Source organism: Sciurus vulgaris (genome assembly GCF_902686455.1).
Source record: "Sciurus vulgaris genome assembly, chromosome: 7".
NCBI classification, from domain to species: domain Eukaryota; kingdom Metazoa; phylum Chordata; class Mammalia; order Rodentia; family Sciuridae; genus Sciurus; species Sciurus vulgaris.
The window spans coordinates 74,238,653-74,257,739 of NC_136467.1; the positions used below are offsets into that span (position 1 = coordinate 74,238,653).

The 19,087-nt window shown below is 40.3% G+C and overlaps 1 protein-coding gene and 1 pseudogene across 3 annotated transcripts in view; one reads left to right on the forward strand and one right to left on the reverse strand.

The window, feature by feature from the left end:
* Positions 1-19,087, reverse strand: part of ANKRD6 (ankyrin repeat domain 6) — a 214,604-nt gene that overhangs the window by 175,919 nt on the left and 19,598 nt on the right. The gene's annotated exons all lie outside the window — the stretch shown is intronic.
* Positions 17,475-18,176, forward strand: LOC306666159 (large ribosomal subunit protein eL30-like; annotated as a pseudogene). The gene has a single exon. The product of its transcript is annotated as a large ribosomal subunit protein eL30-like (transcript).

Consider the following 19,087-nt stretch of genomic DNA (forward strand, 5'->3'; position numbering starts at 1 on the left):
CAAGAAAGATACTCTCTTTCATTTAAAAAAAAATTATAGAGAGAAGGAGAGAGATATTGTTGCCAACAGGAGAAGAATTGGGGATAAAGAGAGAGTTTGGGGTAGTTGTTGTTTTACAATAAGAGAGATGGGAAAGTTAATGAGAAAAACCAGAGGACAGTGAAAGTCAGAGAGCAGGCTGCGGGCCAGGCAGTGGAGCACAGAAGAGGTGGTTCCTACCCTCAGGCAAGAGATGGGGTCTCACGAGTGTAAAACTAAGCCCAGAGGAGTGACAAGGAGCTATGGAATGCAGAGGAACCCGGCCAGAGAGGGACTTGGAGAGGATACTGGAGGAGATTCTTCTCACCTTCCAAGGTAGGTCAATTTCTCTGCACAGGGATGTGTGGTAGGAAGTCCTGCCTACTCAAACAACGGCAGACAACTCAGATCAACAGGGCAAAACTTTGGGTCCAGAGGCAGAATTGATGAGCCTAGGAAATTAATCCGGAGCCTCAGGGAGAGGCTGGAAGCCACTAAGGACTTTGATCATAACTCAGGAGGAATTTTTGGAGGGGCAGGCAGCATAGTGACCCTCTCCTAACAGTGCTCCTGACCGATCAACCCAAAAAGGGGCTGCTTGTTGGACTTAAAGACTGAAGAAACTTGGTCCTAGAGACAGGGACAGCTTCAGAAAAAAGCTAATGCACCAAGATCTGTGCCAACCTTGTGAATTAAAATGGTGGCAACAAATAGTGATATAAAAAGCATCCAGCTGGAGTTTCTACACTGGATGAAACATCTGACTTCTACAACCTATAGAAGCCTGCTCAAGACCAGGACGAGGGCTGGGGATATGGCTCAGTTGGTAGAGTGTTTGCCTCAAAAGCACAAGGCCCTGGGTTCAAATCCCAGCACCACACACACACAAAAAAGGACCAGAACGAGCTGATTATATGAGGTTATAACAGCTAGTAATATTTGTACTCTAAGGATTTTACTCCAACACAACATATTATAAACTGGTTTTCCTGTGTATCCTCTTCTCCCTCTGGGGCCAGATGAAGGAAAGTGAAAGGCAGTTAACACTTCTCCTTGAGAAAAATCTAAAACCCTAGTGCCTCATTAGGAAAGGCAAGTCCCAGACACTGACAGTTATTCTTGAAGTGAAAACTGACTTAAAAATGGGGGAGGGGTGGAGGGGTGAGGAGATGGACTTGGGGAAGGGTCAATCAAGAAGAAACAAGTAGCTGGATGCAGTAGCACACGGCTGTAATCCCAGCAGCTCGGGAGGCTGAGGCAGGAGAATCTCAAGTTCAAAGCCAGCCTCAGCAAAAACGAGGCACTAAGCAACATAGTGAGACCCTGTCTCTAAATAAAATACAAAATAGGGCTGGGGATGTGGCTCAGTGGTTGAGTGCCCCTGAGTTAATCCCCAATACCACTCTCCCCTCCCAAAAAAAGAAACAAGTTAGCTGGACGCAGTGGCACATACCGGTAATCTCAGTGGCTCTGGAGGCTGAGGCAGGAGGATACCAAGTTCAAAGTCAGCCCCGGTAATTTAGTGAGGCTCTAAGCAACTGAACGAGACTGTCTCAAAATTAAAAATAAAAAAGGGCTGGGGATGTAGCTCGGTGGCTAAGTGCCTCTGGGTTCAATCTCTGGCACCAAAAAAAAAAAAAAAAAAACAAGTTTGGAAGATAATTTTTGCAAATTGATATGGGAAAGCATCTAAATTTATAAAAAGTAAACAGCCAGAGAAATACTATAGGTTTGTGAGGAAAAGTTATAGACACTCAGAAAAACTAAAAATATTTAATTCTAAGTGAACTTCCGGGGTTGGGGGTGTAGCTCAGAGGTAGAGTACTTGCCTAGCACACACAAGATTCAATCCCAAACTCTCGGGGGGCGGACATCTTAGCCATGCTTAATAAGACCTAAATCTTTGTAAATTATATTGGTAGGAATTTGATTTTTGCCCTGTTGACTTATACAGATCTTACACATTTCCCTACAGTCTGTTCTTACCTTCAAATGAAAGATTCTAGATGATGCAGAGTACTTAATTAAGCTTAGAGTGAAAAAAAAAAAATCCAGAGAGGTAAGATAAGCATTCTTGTTATCACCTATTAGGTAAAACAGGAATTTTTAGGCTCCCTGATTAGCACTTCAGAAATCTCTTTGGGGTAAGAAGCCAAACTACAAAATAAAAATCATCCATAAGACCCAAGGCCGTGCATGTTCAGTGTGGGTCACATAATGGGTTTTGGGAAGGCTTTTCTGCTTGCCAGTAATGTCTGCTTGGACATCTGGAGGGAATTTTCAGCGGCAGAAGCCTGGGAAGTAAAGAAGGTAGAATGAGTCACACTGCCTCAGGAGTTCCCACCATGGATCAGGAATTCTTACAACTGTTTTAAATTCTAAAATGTGTTTGAAGGTAGTACTAAAGTTTCACACACCTGCATTCTAAGGGAATTCACTTCCATTCCATATTTCATGCATGCTTCATGCTCAAGCCTCCAAGTGCTGCACAGGTGAATGGGTCCCCCAGTGTAAGATGTTCCTGGGAGCTGTACACACAGCAGGCTGACACCAATGATCACCCTATCCAGGGTGAGCTCTTGCGATCCTCTTCAAAGAGAATCAGTGAAGCAGAAATCTTTTGCAGCTGCTCCTATCTAAAAATTCCATCTTTCAAGACATTGAAAGCACTATGACACTAAGAATTATGAACTCAGCTCTAAAACCTCAAAAATCTGTGGGCCTTCTATCTTGACTTTTGACCTATCTACACAGGAGTCATTGATAAATACAGCATAGAAACACTGGGGCTGACAGGCTCAAAATACTAAGACCATATCCAGTAAATAGTTAAGGGATCTATCAAGGTATCATAGGGTGTTAGGGATGTAACTCAGTGATAAAGTGCTTGTCTAGTATGTGCAAGGCCCTGGGTTCAATCCCTAGCACAACAACAACAATTTACTTATTTATATAAATAAATGTGTGTATATATACATATATGTGTGAATATGTTTATATGACATATATATGTAATAAATATCACAAATGGGATTCATAATACACAGGAAGATAAGTATATTCCACCAACAAAACTAACTTCAAAAACTATACTGACTCACTAACAAGTATTTGGTAGGCTCAGAAAAAAATGTCTCTCTTTGCTTATAAATAATATAATTTATAATAATATAAATTTCAGGGCTGAGGAGATAGCTCAGCTGGTAGAGTGCTTGCCTTGCAAGCACAAGGCCCTGAGTTCGATCCCCAGTACCGCAAAAATAAATAAATAAACAAACAAATAAATAAATTTCAACCGATTTGTATTTTTTCTCTTAAAACCTCATGCACGAAGCTTAACTGACCAACCTTAACAAAGCTGTTGAAACTTTATTCTTTGAAAAAAATCTTAATGAAGTCAATCAGTAGCTTTTTCTATATAAAGATCTCTTACAAACTGATAATTTACAAGAAGGTGAACACATTAAAAGAAATATGTACGTGTGAAATTCACAGAGAAGAAAAAGAAATATAAGCGCTAAAAAACATACACGATGGGCTGGGGTTGTGGCTCAGTAGTGCAGTGCTTGCCTGGCATGTGTGAGGCACTGGGTTTGATTCTCAGCACCACATATAAATATATAAAATAAAGATCCATCAACAACTAAAAAATATTAAACACACACACACACAAATGTCTAGCCATTTTTACACTCGGGCAATAGTGAAGACTATTGTTAAAAAAAAAAAAAAAAGAATTATCAATACTGAAAAAAAGGGCAAGACAACAAACTCCCATATATCTCTGGCAAAAATCTGTGAAGGGCAATTTTGCAATATGTCAAAAAACTTAAAATATAAATAAATACATGTTGACTCTGCAGTTCTATTTTTCTTCAAGGAAAGAAACCACAAGTGTAAAATTAATGCACAAAAATGTGTCTTGAAACATCATATGTAAGAATGACTGAAGAAGAACTGAAACCACCTGAAATGAACCTTTAACAATGCGGAAATAAGCTTAACAAGCTAAAATATAGGCACTCAGTGTAGTTATTTTACATATGATGCTAAAAATTGAGTAGCATGAGAAAGTGCTCATGATATACTATTAAGGGGAGGAGTTACATAAAGATTATGATCTCAGTTTCATATACAAAAAATATACAGAAGGATGTGTGCCAATGCAGGGGTTACCTATGGATGGAAGGATTGGAGGTGTTTATCTTCTTTTTTGCTTATTTCTATACTATCTGCTTTTCTGCAATAAATACATCTTAATTTTGCTGATTGTTACCCATAACAACCTAACAGGATAGGCACCATTATTACCCCATTTCAAATGAAGAAACTGGGGCACCCAGAAGTTACAGAGTTTGCCAGAGTTCACACCGTATGTCATGGAGCTAGGATTTGTCCTAAATTGTCCTACAGATCTAGCTCTTAGCCATTTTGCAATGATGCACATTTAAAAATAATTCAAAGCAAAGTATAAGAGCTGGACATGGTGGTGCACATGTAACTCAAGTTGCTGCAACTCAAGAGACGGAGGCAGGAAGATCCCAAGTTTGAGGCCAGCCTGGGCAACTTAGCAAGACCCTGTCTCAAAATAAAATAAAAAGGGCTGGGGGTGTAGCTCAGGGATAGAGTGCCTCCATTTCAATCCCCAGTACTTCAAAACAAAACGAAGCACAAGATAATCTATAGTTACATGAACTGCACATTCTTAAGGAAAGAGGATCTGTGGGGGCCAGACTTTTCAGGGCAAACTGGGAAGCTGAAAGCCCCCTCATGCTTCAGCAGGTTGTGTCTTTTTATTTTAGGGTTTATACTGATCTGAAAACTTGTCAATTTCCTCCTCTACACCATTTCCCCTTCTTCAACACACACACACACCCAGCTTTACTGAAACCTCCTCTGATATGGCAACATTCCTTTGCTGCCTGCTCAGTCCACCCGATTCTCAGGATTTCTTTCCTGCCTCTAAAAGCCAAGAAGAGTCCCAGTAATCACTCCTCTGAGATCTATGCAGACAGACATACTAAAATTTAACTCACAATCTAGGATAAAACTTCCAAACAGAAATGTTTACTATTTTCCTGTAAGGAAGTTACAAGGTAGTTTAGATGGAAGCAATGTAAGTTCTTGGAAAGGTATTGTTAAAATACAAAAGACTCTTCACGAACTATAGCAGGTCACAAATGAATGGACAAGATCACAGGATCGTTTCCTGTGTATCATGTGACATTCCTGCTCTAGCTTCCAAACAAAAGCAGGACAGATGTAAGTCTTGTAGATAACACACTAGCAGCCTTGAAATTTCTGAAGGAGCAGGGTGATCAGGTTGCCAGGGACTAAAGAAATGTTTTCTGCATCTTAGAGGGAAAATATTACTAATCAGTATAAAGCAAGCTCCAACTGTCTGCTATTTTAAAATTGGAAACCTGGTCAGGTTAAAATCAAGTGAAGTTCCTGCAAGTGGAAGCAAGCATTTAGACTACTAGATAAAGTATCAGCACAAGTGATGAAATTATCTTCTTAAAGAACAATGGTAGCTTTTTAACTTTAGGGACTAATAACAGTTACAATTCATAAAGGAGTACTTTATTCTGCTATACCAGACCTTATTAAAAGTAAGAGTATTATTGAACGGCTGTGGTTTTACACCTAACTGATAAATTAGAGAGACTATTTGTATGTTCAGTCCACAGATCTGCACTACCATATTTTTATTTGCAAAAGATTGTCTTAACAAGATAGGAGACTAGTTAAGATGAGTCCCTTCAATTATAAAGATTTGTCAAACCAGGCCCAAAAATAAGTTCAATTTTTTTCATAAAATAAGACTAATATCTGTAATAAATAACAATTTCTATATATTCTTTGAAAAAGTCATAAGATCTCCAATTTGCTGAAATACTGATTTAAGATATAATTATCTGGAAAATATGGAATGGACCTTAAAAAAATGTCCAATACTTCATCCAGTAATTTCTGGTAATCCATCCTAAGGAACTAGACAGAATATTAAAAAACATTTATGCACAACAGTTTCAGTGTTATTTTTAAAAGTGACATTCCACATGCTTCCTATATGTCCAATAAGAAGAAACCAGTATAATTGTGGAAGATCTATATAAGATTTTTGCAGTTGTTAAAAATTATATTTTGAAGTTGGCAAATAGCTCCGTGGTAGATTGCTCGCCTACCATGCTCAAGGCCCTGGGTTCCATCCCTAAGCTCCCCCCACCAAAAAAACAAGTACTTGAAAAATCTGATAGCATGGAAAATGCTCACAAAAACATCCAATGGGGGTTGGGGGGAGTTATAAAGCCCCTTATAGGTACACTGAGTTTGCAGGCACCGCCCGTGAAGGAGGTGACACTCTTCCACAGGACCAAGGGCAAGGGCCCCTCACGTCCTTCTTCAAGAAGCTCCACTTCTCCCTCACCATCAAAGCCCTCAGCTTTGCCAAGATGCCCAGCTCCAAGAAGAGCAGCTTCATCAAGCTTGCCAACAAAGGGCAGCAGAAAAGGTGGAGGAGAAGAGCTTCGGCAGCGCGCATGTCCTGCAGGTCACCTACACAGAGGACACTGGAGGTCCTCAGACTGCTACCTACATGCAGGTGTGTGAATGAGATGAACCAGTGCGCTGCGGAAGGTGAGCGTCAACAACACCCACCTGCTGGGCACCCACCACCCCAGCGTCTTCCGTGGGGACAAGTGGAGCTGTTGCCACCAGAAGGACAAGACAGGTCGGGCTGTGATAAAACATGGTCACAAGTGACCCTGCAGGAGTGGAATGACCTTCTCAACCACAACCTGGAGGCCCAGCTCATCCACCGTCACCTCTGGGTGTGGAGGCCAGGCTGCGGGAGAACCACCAGGAGCTGAGTGGGGACACAGAGGCAGGCACTGTGCCGGTGGGCCCTGGTGAAACCACTGCAGACCCACTGGCCCAGCTGCTCCAAGAACTCCAGGACTTCCAGGAGGCCCACAGCTCCAGCCTGCCCAGACCACTTCCTGGAGCTGCAGACCTGAGGCCACTTGGAGACTGTGATGTGCTCTGGGTCCTTGCTCAGCCATCCCCACTGGAAGCCAGCCTGGTTCCTGCGGGGTGGGTCATTGGCTCATCATGGTCGATCTGAAGTCCCTGGGGGACTTGGGTGGCTCCTATTTCTCTGGGAGGCCTGGCTCCTCCCTAAGACCCTGCAACCCAGATTCTCCAGGGACTCTCCTGTCCTGCCTAGGACAGACCCAGACAGAAAACACCCCTGGGAGGTCCAGACACAGGAGACCAGGCCTTCTCATGCCCCCTTGCTTGTGGCCACAACCCCTGCTGCTCCCCTCACTGCCACTGACTGGTCCCTTGGGCAGGGCATCAGGGTACTCAATAGCTGACAATAAACCTGCTGTGACTGCCAAAAAAAAAAAAAAAAAAAAAAAAAAGGCTTATATAATTTGCCTTAGAAAGTATGTACATGTTTGTGTGTGTGTGTGTGTGTGTGTGTGTATGTGTGTATGTTAAATACCTTCATATGGGAGATGCGATAACCAAAAAAAAAAGGCTTCCAGTTGCCTTTTATCTTTCCTTCCTTCCCTCCCTCCCACCTCCCTCCATTCTTTCTTTGTTTTTTTTTTTTTTGTTTGTTTGTTTGTTTTGTTTTGTTTTGTTTTGTTTTTTTGATTTTGTTTTTTTGTACCAGGAATTGAACTCAGGGGCACTTAGCCACTGAGCCACATCCCAGCCCCTTTTTTTATATTTTATTTAGAGACAGGGTCTCACTGAGTAGCTTAGTGCCTAGCTGAATTGCTGAGGCTGGCTTTGAAGTCACCATCCTCCTGCCCTGCCTCCACCTCCCAAACTGCTGGGGTTAGAGGCAGACAACTGTGCCTGGCCACTTTTTATTCTTAACTATAAACAACGACAACAATACCAAACAAACAAGGATCATCAGGCATTAAGGAAAATAAAAGGACGTAATCTTGGAGAAAACTGAAAGATAATTATAAACAAGAACTTGAAAATAAAGCAAAACTTGAATTTGGGGGCTGGGGAGATAGCTCAGTCGGCAGAGTGCTTGCCTTGTAAGCACAAGGTCCTCAGTTCGATCCCCAGCACCCCCCCCCCCAAAAAAAAACAACTTGAATTTGTCTCCTTGGAGAGACTAAAGGAAGGATTTTAGAATAAATTTCAATGAAAAGGAATGACCAGAAACCAAAAGACTTCTCAGAAATAAAAAAAGATAGCCAGGTGCAGTGGTGCACTCCTGTAATCCTTGCTGCTCAGGACACTGAGGCAGGAGAATCCCAAGTTCAAAGCCAATATCAGCAACTTAGTGAGGCTCCAGGCAATTTTGCGAGACCCTGTCTCAAAATAAAAACAAAAAGAACTGGATATGAGATTCAGTTAAGCACCTCTGGGTTCAATCTCTGGTACCAAAAAAAGAAAAAAGAAAAGAAATGAAAAATATAATTGATGAAACTTTTAAAAATTCAGAAGAATTGAAAGTTAAGAAATCTCCGAGGATGTGAAGCCAAAACACAGATACAGAAACAGAAAGGTTAAGTGGGAAAGGCTCAATCTAGTAAATTCAATAAAAGAACATTAGAAGTTTCAAAAATAGAAAAAGAAGAGACTACTCAAAGCAAAAACAGAAAATTTCCCAGAAGTGAAGGACTTTCAAGGGCCATATAGAAAGGGCCAAAGACTCAACACAAAATGAAAGAAATCAGCACATCAAGTGGTTGACATTTTAGAATTATTCAAATTCAGTAGATGGAGAGGGAAAGATCATTTTTAAAAAGAAAACACAATTGAGTATAAGGAAACAATACACAGGATGAATGCAATGAAAAGTTGGTTCTCTAAAAAGATAGATAAGATTTAGAAAACCTTAGCTGAACTATCCGAAAGAGTGAGAAGACCCAAATCAACGAGATCAGAGATAAAAAAGAAGATATCACTACAGACCCTTCTGAAATCCAGAGGATTATCAGAACCTATTTTGAAAAAATTTATACTTCAGTAAACTGGAAAATCTAGAAGACATTGACAAATTTTTAGACACATATGACTTGACCAAATTGAATTGGGAAGATATAGAAAATCTAAACAGACCAATATCAAGTAATGAAACTGAAACACCTATTAAAAGCTTTCCAAAAGAAAAGCCCAGGATCAGATAAATTCTCAGCTAAGTTCTATCAGACCTTTACAGAAGAAGTAATACCAGTCTGTCTCAAACTATTACATGAAATTGAAAGAGAAGGAACACTCCCAAACACATTCTATGAAGACAGTATAATCCTGATACCAAAACCAGACAAAGACACATCAAGAAAACCATAGATCAATATCCCTGATGTACGCATGCAAAAACCTTTAATAAAATATTAACAAACATCATTCAAAAACACATCAAAAAGATAATACACCATGATCAAGGGGGTTTCATTCCAGGGAGGCAAGTTTGGTTCAACATATACAAATCAATAAATATACTTCACCACTTAAACAGGATTAAGGATAAGAATCACATGATCTGGATTTATAAGGAACTCAAAAAACTTAACACCAAAAATACAAACAACCCAAACAATAAAGATATGTGATCAATTAACAAATATATGAAAAAATGTTCAATCTCTAGTAATTAGAGAAATGCAAATCAAAACTACTCTAAGATTTCATCTCACTCCAGTTAGAATGGCAATTATCAAGAATATAAGCAACAATAAGTGTTGGCAAGGATGTTGGGAAAAAGGTACACTCATACATTGCTGGTGGAATTGCAAATTGGTGCAACCACTGTGGAAAGCAGCACGGAGATTCCTTGAAAAACTTGGAATGGGACCACCATTTGACCCAGCTATCCCACTCCTCAGTTTATACCCAAAGGACTTAAAATCAGCATACTACAGTGACGCAGCCACATCAATGTTTATAGCAGCTCAATTCACAATAGCTAAACTGTGGAAGCAACCTAGATGCCCTTCAATAGATGAATGGATAAAGAAACTGTGGTATATATACACAATGGAATATTACTCAGCCTTAAATAAGAATGAAATTATGGCATTTGCAGGTAAATGGGTGGCGCTGAAGAACATCAAGCAAAGTGCAATAAGCCAATCCCAAAAAACCAAAGGCTGAATGTTTTCTCTGACAAGTAGATGCTGATACATAATAGGGAGGGGGTGTACAGGAATAATGGAGGAACTTTGGATTGAATGGAGAGGAATGAGCAGAAGGGAAGGGTCAGGAGGGTAGGAAAGATAGTGGAATGAGATGGACATCATTACCCTATGTACATATATGACTGCATGAATGATGTGACTCTACATTGTGTACAACCAGAGAAATGAAAAGTTATATCCCGGAGGCCGCTCGGCACAGTGCTGGGACTCGGAGCAACCACTGGGGCTCCAGTGGCTGCCCAGAGGAGGAGAGGCGAGGAGAGCTGTGTGGACTCAGGACACCGGGGCCTGCCCTGAGGAGGAGGAGGAGGAACGTGGCCGCTTGGATTTGGAGTGACTGCACCAGAGCTACAGGTGGTTGCCAGAGGAGAAGCCGCGTGGCGAGCTGTTTGGACTCAGAACGACGCTTCTGAACACCGGGGCCTGCCCTGAGGACGAGGAGGAGGAGGAGGAGCGCGGCCGCTTGGATTCGGGGTGACTACACCAGAGCTACAGGCGGTTGCCAGAGAAGGGGCTGCGTGGTGAGCTGTTTGGACTCAGACCACTTCTGAACCCCGGGGCCTGCCCGGAGGAGTAGGAGGAGGAGGAGGAGGAGCGCGGCGGGTCGTTTGGACTCGCAGTGACTGCATTAGCGCTCCAGGCAGCTGCTCAGAGGAGAAGGCGAGTGGTGAGTTGTTTGGACTTAAAGTGACAGCTCCTGAACACAGGGGGGCTGCCTGGAGGAGAAGTGTGGTGGGTCGCTTGGTCTTGAGTGGCCGCACCAGAACTCCGGGCGGTTGCCCAGAGGACCCGTGCAGCGGGTCACGTGGATTCAGAGCCACTCAGAGCGACCGCTCCTGAACACCCGGGGGGTTATCTGGAGAAGGAGGAGGAACGGGGAGGGTCACTTCGACTCGGAGTGATTGATTGCCCAGGGCTACGGGTGGTTGGTGGGAGGAGGCACGAAGTGAGTTTCCTGGACTCCTAGTGACCACACCGGAATACTGGGCGGCTGTCTGGAGGAAGAGGCCTGTGGCGGGTCTCTGGGACTCAGAGCGATTGTTCGGGGCCCCAGGTGGCTGCTCAGAGGAGGGCCGCATAGCCAGGCGATTAGGTGCAGAGCAGGGTCCTAGAATCTAGGAGGCTTCTGGGTGGAAGAGCCGCACAGAGACAGGTTTAGGGCGGAGCGAAGGTTCCAGGCCTGCGGGCAGATTCTCTGAGGAGGGGCAGCCTAAGGAGATTCATCTGCGAAGGGTGAGGCTCCCAGGCCCAGGAGGTAGGGCCGGGCCCCTGGGAACTTTGCAGAGGAAGGCAGCCCAGCCCAGGCGGTAGCTGTAAATTGAGGGGAACCTCTAGGAGGGAACTGACCAGCGAGACCTCCCCACCGGGTGAGTTTTCCCTGCTGGGGGAGGTTTCCCCACAAGGACGGTAAAACCAGAGACTCAGGCCCAAACAGGCCTTGCCTCAGCCCACAGCCTAGGTCCCCTTTGGATGACCATTGGTCAACAAGTGGAGGCACCTCTGCCCACTAGCAGGGATTATACCCCACCTGAAGGCCACCACTCCTAGAGAGGCAGCTTCCTTGTGGAGTACCGCATTATCAACTTCCTCCAAGACTTCAGCCTACTGAAGACTAAGGGGGGATATATATAGAAATCTTCAGGGACATTGTAAGTCAATAGAGGAAATCTGCAATATCTCAGCGGTCCACTGATACCTGAACAATATGAGAAAACAAGGAAAGAAAATGCTGCAAACAAATCTAGATGTTACATCAATAAAACCCAATGACAGCATGGCAGAAGAAATGACAGAAAAGGAGTTCAGAATGTACATAATTAAAATGATCAGAGAAGCAAACGATGAGATGAAAGAGCAAATGCAAGCATTGAATGATCGCACCAATCGACAGTTAAAAGAGCAAATACAGGAAGCAAAAGATCATTTCAATAAAGAGTTAGAGATATTGAAAAAAAACCAAACAGAAATCCTTGACATGAAGGAAACAATAAACCAAATTAAGAACTCCATAGAAAGCATATCCAATAGGATAGAACACCTGGAAGACAGAACCTCAGACATTGAAGACAAAATATTTAACCTTGAAAACAAAGTTGAACAAACAGAGAAGATGGTAAGAAATCATGAACAGAATCTCCAAGAACTATGGGATATCATGAAAAGGCCAAATTTAAGAATTATTGGGATTGAGGAAGGCCTAGAGAAACAAGCCAAAGGAATGAACAATTTATTCAATGAAATAATATCAGAAAATTTCCCAAATCTGAAGAATGAAATGGAAAATCAAGTTCAAGAGGCTTATAGGACTCCAAATACACAAAATTACAACAGACCCACACCAAGGCACATTATAATGAAAATGCCCAACATACAAAATAAAGACAGAATTTTAAAGGCTGTGAGAAAAAAGAACCAAATTACATTCAGGGGGAAACCAATACGGATATCAGCAGACTTTTCAATCCAGACCCTAAAAGCTAGAAGGGCCTGGAACAACATTTTTCAAGCCCTGAAAGAAAATGGATGCCAACCAAGAATCTTCAAATTTGACGATGAAATAAAATCCTTCCATGATAAACAAAAGCTAAAAGAATTTACAAAAAGAAAGCCAGCATTACAGAACATTCTCAGCAAAATATTCCATGAGGAAGAGATGAAAAACAAAGAAGCAAATCAGCAAAGGGAGGAATTATCCTAAAGGAATTGTCAAATAAAGGAGGAAACAAGTTGTGTCAAACAAATAAATAAATGAAATTTAAAAAATGAACCAAATGACCGGGAAACCAAATCATTTCTCTATAATAACCCTGAATGTTAATGGCCTGAATTCATCAATCAAAAGACACAGACTGGCAGACTGGATTAAAAAGAAAGATCCAACAATATGTTGCCTGCAAGAGACTCACCTCATAGAAAAAGATACCCATAGACTAAAGGTGAAAGGATGGGGAAAAACATACCATGCACATGGACTCAGCAAGAAAGCTGGAGTATCCATCCTCATTTCTGATAATGTGGACTTCAAGCCAAAGTTAGTCAGAAGGGATAAAGAAGGTCATTTCATACTGCTTAAGGGAAGCATAAATCAGCAAGATATAACAATCATAAACATCTATGCCCCAAACAGTAGCTCATCCATGTATGTCAAACAAATCCTTCTCAATTTCAGAAACCAAATAGACCATAACACAATAATACTAGGTGATTTTAACACGCCTCTCTCACCACTGGACAGATCTTCCAGACAAAAATTGAACAAAGAAACCATAGATCTCAATAACACAATCAATAATTTAGACTTAACGGACATTTATAGAATATACCATCCAACCAAGAGCGAATACACTTTCTTCTCAGCAGCACATGGATCCTTCTCTAAAATAGACCATATATTATGCCACAAAGCTAATGTTAGCAAATACAAGAAGATAGAGACACTAGCATGTATTCTATCAGATCATAATGGATTGAAGTTAGAAATAAATGAAAGAGTAAAACACAGAAACTATTCCAACATCTGGAGATTAAACAATATGCTATTATATGATGAATGGATAACAGAAGATATTAGGAAGGAAATTAAAAAATTCTTAGAGGTAAATGAGAACAAAGAAACATCATATCAAAATCTCTGGGACACTATGAAAGCAGTACTTAGAGGGAAATTTATTTCATGGAGCGCATTTAATAAAAGAAGTAAAACTCAACAAATAAACGACCTAACACTACAGCTCAAAGCCCTAGAAAAAGAAGAACAGAACAGCACCAAAAGTAGTAGAAGACAGGAAATAGTTAAACTCAGAGCTGAAATCAATGAAATTGAAACAAAAGAAATAATACAAAAAATTGACAAAATAAATAGTTGGTTCTTCGAAAAAATAAACAAAATTGATAAACCTTTAGCCACACTAACAAAGAGAAGACGAGAGAAAACCCAAATCACTAAAATTCGGAATGAACAAGGAAATATCACAACAGACAGGATGGAAATACAAAACATAATTAGAAGCTATTTTGAAAATCTATACTCCAACAAAATAGAAAATTTCGAAGACATCAACAGGTTTCTAGAGACATATGAATTGCCTAAACTGAACGAGGAGGACATAAACAATTTAAATAGACCAATTTCAAGTACTGAAATAGAAGAAGTCATCAAAAGCCTACCAATAAAGAAAAGTCCGGGACCAGATGGGTTCTCAGCCGAGTTCTACAAAACCTTTAAAGAAGAGCTCATTCCAATACTTCTCAAAGTATTCCATAAAATAGAAGAGGAGGGAACCCTCCCAAACTCATTCTATGAAGCCAATATCACACTGATACCTAAACCAGACAGAGACTCATCAAGGAAAGAAAATTTCAGACCAATATCCTTAATGAACATCGACGCAAAAATTCTCAACAAAATTTTAGCAAATCGCATACAAAAACATATTAAAAAGATAGTGCACCATGATCAAGTGGGCTTCATCCCAGGTATGCAAGGTTGGTTCAACATCAGGAAATCAATAAACGTAATTCACCATATTAATAGACTTAAAGTCAAGAATCACATGATTATTTCAATAGATGCAGAAAAAGCATTTGATAAAATACAGCACCCCTTCATGCTCAAAACACTAGAAAAAATAGGGATAGTGGGAACATTCCTTAACATTGTAAAGGCCATTTATGCTAAGCCCATGGCTAATATCATTCTAAATGGTGAAAAACTGAAAGCATTCCCCCTAAAAACGGGAACAAGGCAGGGATGCCCTCTTTCACCACTTCTATTCAACATCGTTCTTGAGACTCTGGCCAGAGCAATTAGACAAACCAAAGAAATTAAAGGGATACGAATTGGAAAAGAAGAACTCAAACTATCCCTGTTCGCTGATGACATGATTATATATTTAGAGGAACCTGGAAATTCCACCAGAAAACTCTTAGAACTCATAAGTGAATTCAGTAAAGTAGCAGGTTACAAGATCAATGCCCATAAATCCAACGCATTTTTATACATAAGTGATGAATCTTCAGAAAGAGAAATTAGGAAAACTACCCCATTCACAATAGCCTCAAAAAAAAATAAAATACTTGGGAATCAATCTCACAAAAGAGGTGAAAGACCTCTACAATGAGAACTATACAACACTAAAGAAAGAAATTAAAGAACACCTTAGAAGATGGAAAGATCTTCCATGTTCTTGGATAGGAAGAATTAATATTGTCAAAATGGCCATACTACCTAAACTGCTATACAAATTCAATGCATTTCCAATTAAAATCCCAATGACGTACCTTACAGAAATAGACCAAGCAATTATGAAATTCATCTGGAAGAATAAGAAACCCAGAATAGTAAAGCAATCCTTAGCAGGAAGAGTGAAACAGGGGGTATTGCAATACCAGATCTTCAACTCTACTACAAAGCAATAGTAACAAAAACGGCATGGTATTGGTACCAAAATAGAAAGGTAGATCAATGGTACAGAATAGAGGACACGGACACAAACCCAAATAAATACAATTTTCTCATACTAGACAAAGGGGCCAAAAATATGCAATGGAGAAAAGATAGCCTCTTCAACAAATGGTGCTGGGAGAATTGGGAAATCCATATGCAACAGAATGAAACTAAACCCATATCTCTCACCATGCACGAAACTAAACTCAAAATGGATTAAGGACCTCGGAATCAGACCAGAGACCCTGCAGATTATAGAAGAAAAAGTAGGTCCAAATCTTCACCTTGTTGGTCTAGGATCAGACTTCCTTAACAGGACTCCCATAGCACAAGAAATAAAAGCTAGAATCAACCACTGGGATAGATTCAAACTAAAAAGCTTTCTCTCAGCAAAGGAAACTACCAGCAATGCGAAGAAAGAGCCTACAGAGTGGGAGAATATCTTTGCCAATCATACTTCAGATAGAGCACTAATCTCCAGAATCTATAAAGAACTCAAAAAACTCTACTCCAAGAAGGCAAAGAATCCAGTCGACAAATGGGCTAAGGAAATGAATAGACACTTCACAGAAGAAGATCTACAAGCAATCAACAAACATATGGAAAAATGCTCAACATCTCTAGTAATAAGAGAAATGCAAATCAAAACCACCCTAAGATTCCATCTCACCCCAATTAGAATGGCGATTATCAAGAATACGAGCAACAACAGGTGTTGGCGAGGATGTGGGGAGAAAGGTACACTCATACATTGCTGGTGGGGCTGCAAATTAGTGCAGCCACTCTGGAAAGCAGTGTGGAGATTCCTTAGAAAACTTGGAATGGACCCTCCATTTGACCCAGCTATCCCACTCCTTGGCCTATACCCAAAGGACTTAAAATCAGCATACTACAGAGATACAGCCACATCAATGTTCATAGCTGCTCAATTCACAATAGCCAGACTGTGGAACCAACCTAGATGCCCTTCAATTGATGAGTGGATAAAGAAACTGTGGTATATATATTCAATGGAATATTACTCAGCCATAAAGAATGATAAAATTATGGCATTTGCAGGCAAATGGATGAAATTGGAGAATATCATGCTAAGTGAGATAAGCCAATCTCAAAAAGCCAAAGGACGAATGATATCGCTAATAAGTGGAGGATGACACATAATGGGGGGGAGGGAAGGGTTAGTGTTAGGGTTAGAGTTAGGGTTAGGGAGGGGGGAAAGTATGGAGGAAGGAAGTACTGAATAGAGGGTAAAGAGGGGTGGGAGGGGTGGGGGGAAGGGAAAAAATAACAGAATGAATCAAACAACATTACTCTATGTAAATTTATGATTACACAAATGGTATGCCTTTACGCCATGTACAAACAGAGAAACAACATGTATCCCATTTGTTTACAATAAAAAATAAATAAATAAATAAAGGCAAAGTATATTAGAGGTGGATCTTGAGATAAGCCTCAGACCTTGAATGGGATCTACTGGTTATTTTTTTTTTTAATGTTTATAACATGGTTCATCTCCACTTTTCCACAAGGGTGGCAATGTGGCAAAAAGTAATTTATGCCTGACCTTTGTTGTTTTGATACCATTTTCAGCCAGGTCCAGGGCAGACTGCTAAGTTCTAGGAAGTTTCTTTTCTCCCTTTGTTAGTTCAGAGATAGTGAATTGGCCTGTTCATAGGAATTTTATATGTGTGTCTAATTATCAAATAGCTGGGACATATATGGGAGTTTTTGTGAATTATCAAATTTTTTTATTTATTTTAATTAAAAATTATAAATTTACAAAGGGCAAAAAAAAAAAAAGAAAAGTTATATCCCATATGTGTACAATGAATTGAAATGCATTCTGCTATCATATATAACTAAATAGAACAAATTTTTTAAAAAAGAATCACACGATCATTTCAATAGATGCAGAAAGGCCTTTGAAAAAATCCAGCACCCATTCATGTTAAAAACACTGGAGCGGTTGGGGTGATAGCTCAGTGGTAGAGCACTTGCCCAGAATGTGTGAGGCACTGGGTTCCTCAGCACCTCATAAAAATAAAATAAAGGTATTGTGTCCATCCACAACTAAAAAAAAATTGAAAAAAGCCCCAAAAACTAGAGTCCAGCCATCTTGACAGCTGCTCTTGGTTTGGGGCCATCCCCGCATCTAAGGCACGAAGATGGTGGCTGCAAAGAAAATGAAAAAATCTCTGGAGTCAATCAACTCTAGGCTCCAGCTTGTTATGAAAAGTGGAAAGTATGTGCTGGGGTACAAGCAGACTCTGAAGATGATCAGACAAGGCAAAGTGAAATTGGTCATCCTCGCCAACAACTGTCCAGCTTTGAGGAAATCTGAAATAGGGTACTATGCCATGTTGGCCAAAACTGGTGTCCATCACTACAGTGGCAATAATATCAAATTGGGCCAGCATGCAGAAAATACTACAGAGTGTGCACACTGTCTATTATTGATCCAGGTGATTCTGATATCATTAGAAGCATGCCAGAACAGACTGGTGAAAAGTAAAACACACAAAATTTTTCTTTAATGAAACTTGGTAGAGCTTGTTTAAAAACAAACAAACAAACAAAAAAAAAAAACTAGAGAATCTAGGGATCAAAGAAACTTAAACTTAACATTGTAAAGATCATTTATGACAACCCAAAACCAACATTATATTAAATGAAGAAAAATCAAAAGCATTTACTCTAAAATCAGGAACAAGACAAGATTGTCCACTCTCACTATTCCTATTCAATATAGTCCTTGAAACATTAGCCAGGGTGATCAGGCAAGAAAAGGAAATCAAAGAGATATGAATACAAAATGAAGAATTCAAACTATTTCTGTTTGCAAATGACATGATCCTATATTTAGAAGACCCAAAAAAACTACACCAGAAGATTTCTAGAGTTTATAAATGAATTTAGCAAAGTATCAGGATACAAGATCAACACCCATAAAGCATAGCTTTCCTATACTCCAATAGTAATTCAACCAAGGAAGAAATCAGAAAAACCCTCCCGTTCACAATAAGCTCAAAAATAAAATAAAATACTTGGGGACTAATCTAATCAAAGAGGTAAAAGAGAAGCTGGGTATGGTAGCACACACCTATAATCCCAGTGGCTTGGGAAGCTGAGACAGGAGGATTGCGAGTTCAAAGTCAGCCTCAGCAACCTAGCAAAACCCCAAGCAATTCAGACCCTGTCTCTAAAATACAAAAAGGGAATGTGTTGCAGTGGTTAAGTACTCCTGAGTTCAATCTCAGTCAAAAAATGTAAAAGAGCTCTATTATGAAAATTACAGAACACTAAAGAAAGAAATTGAAGAAGACCTTAGAAGATGGAAAGAAATCCCATGTTGTTCTTGGATAGGCAGAACCAATATTGTCAAAATGGTCATACTGCCAAAAGCAATATACAAATTCAATACAATTCTCATCAAAATACCAAT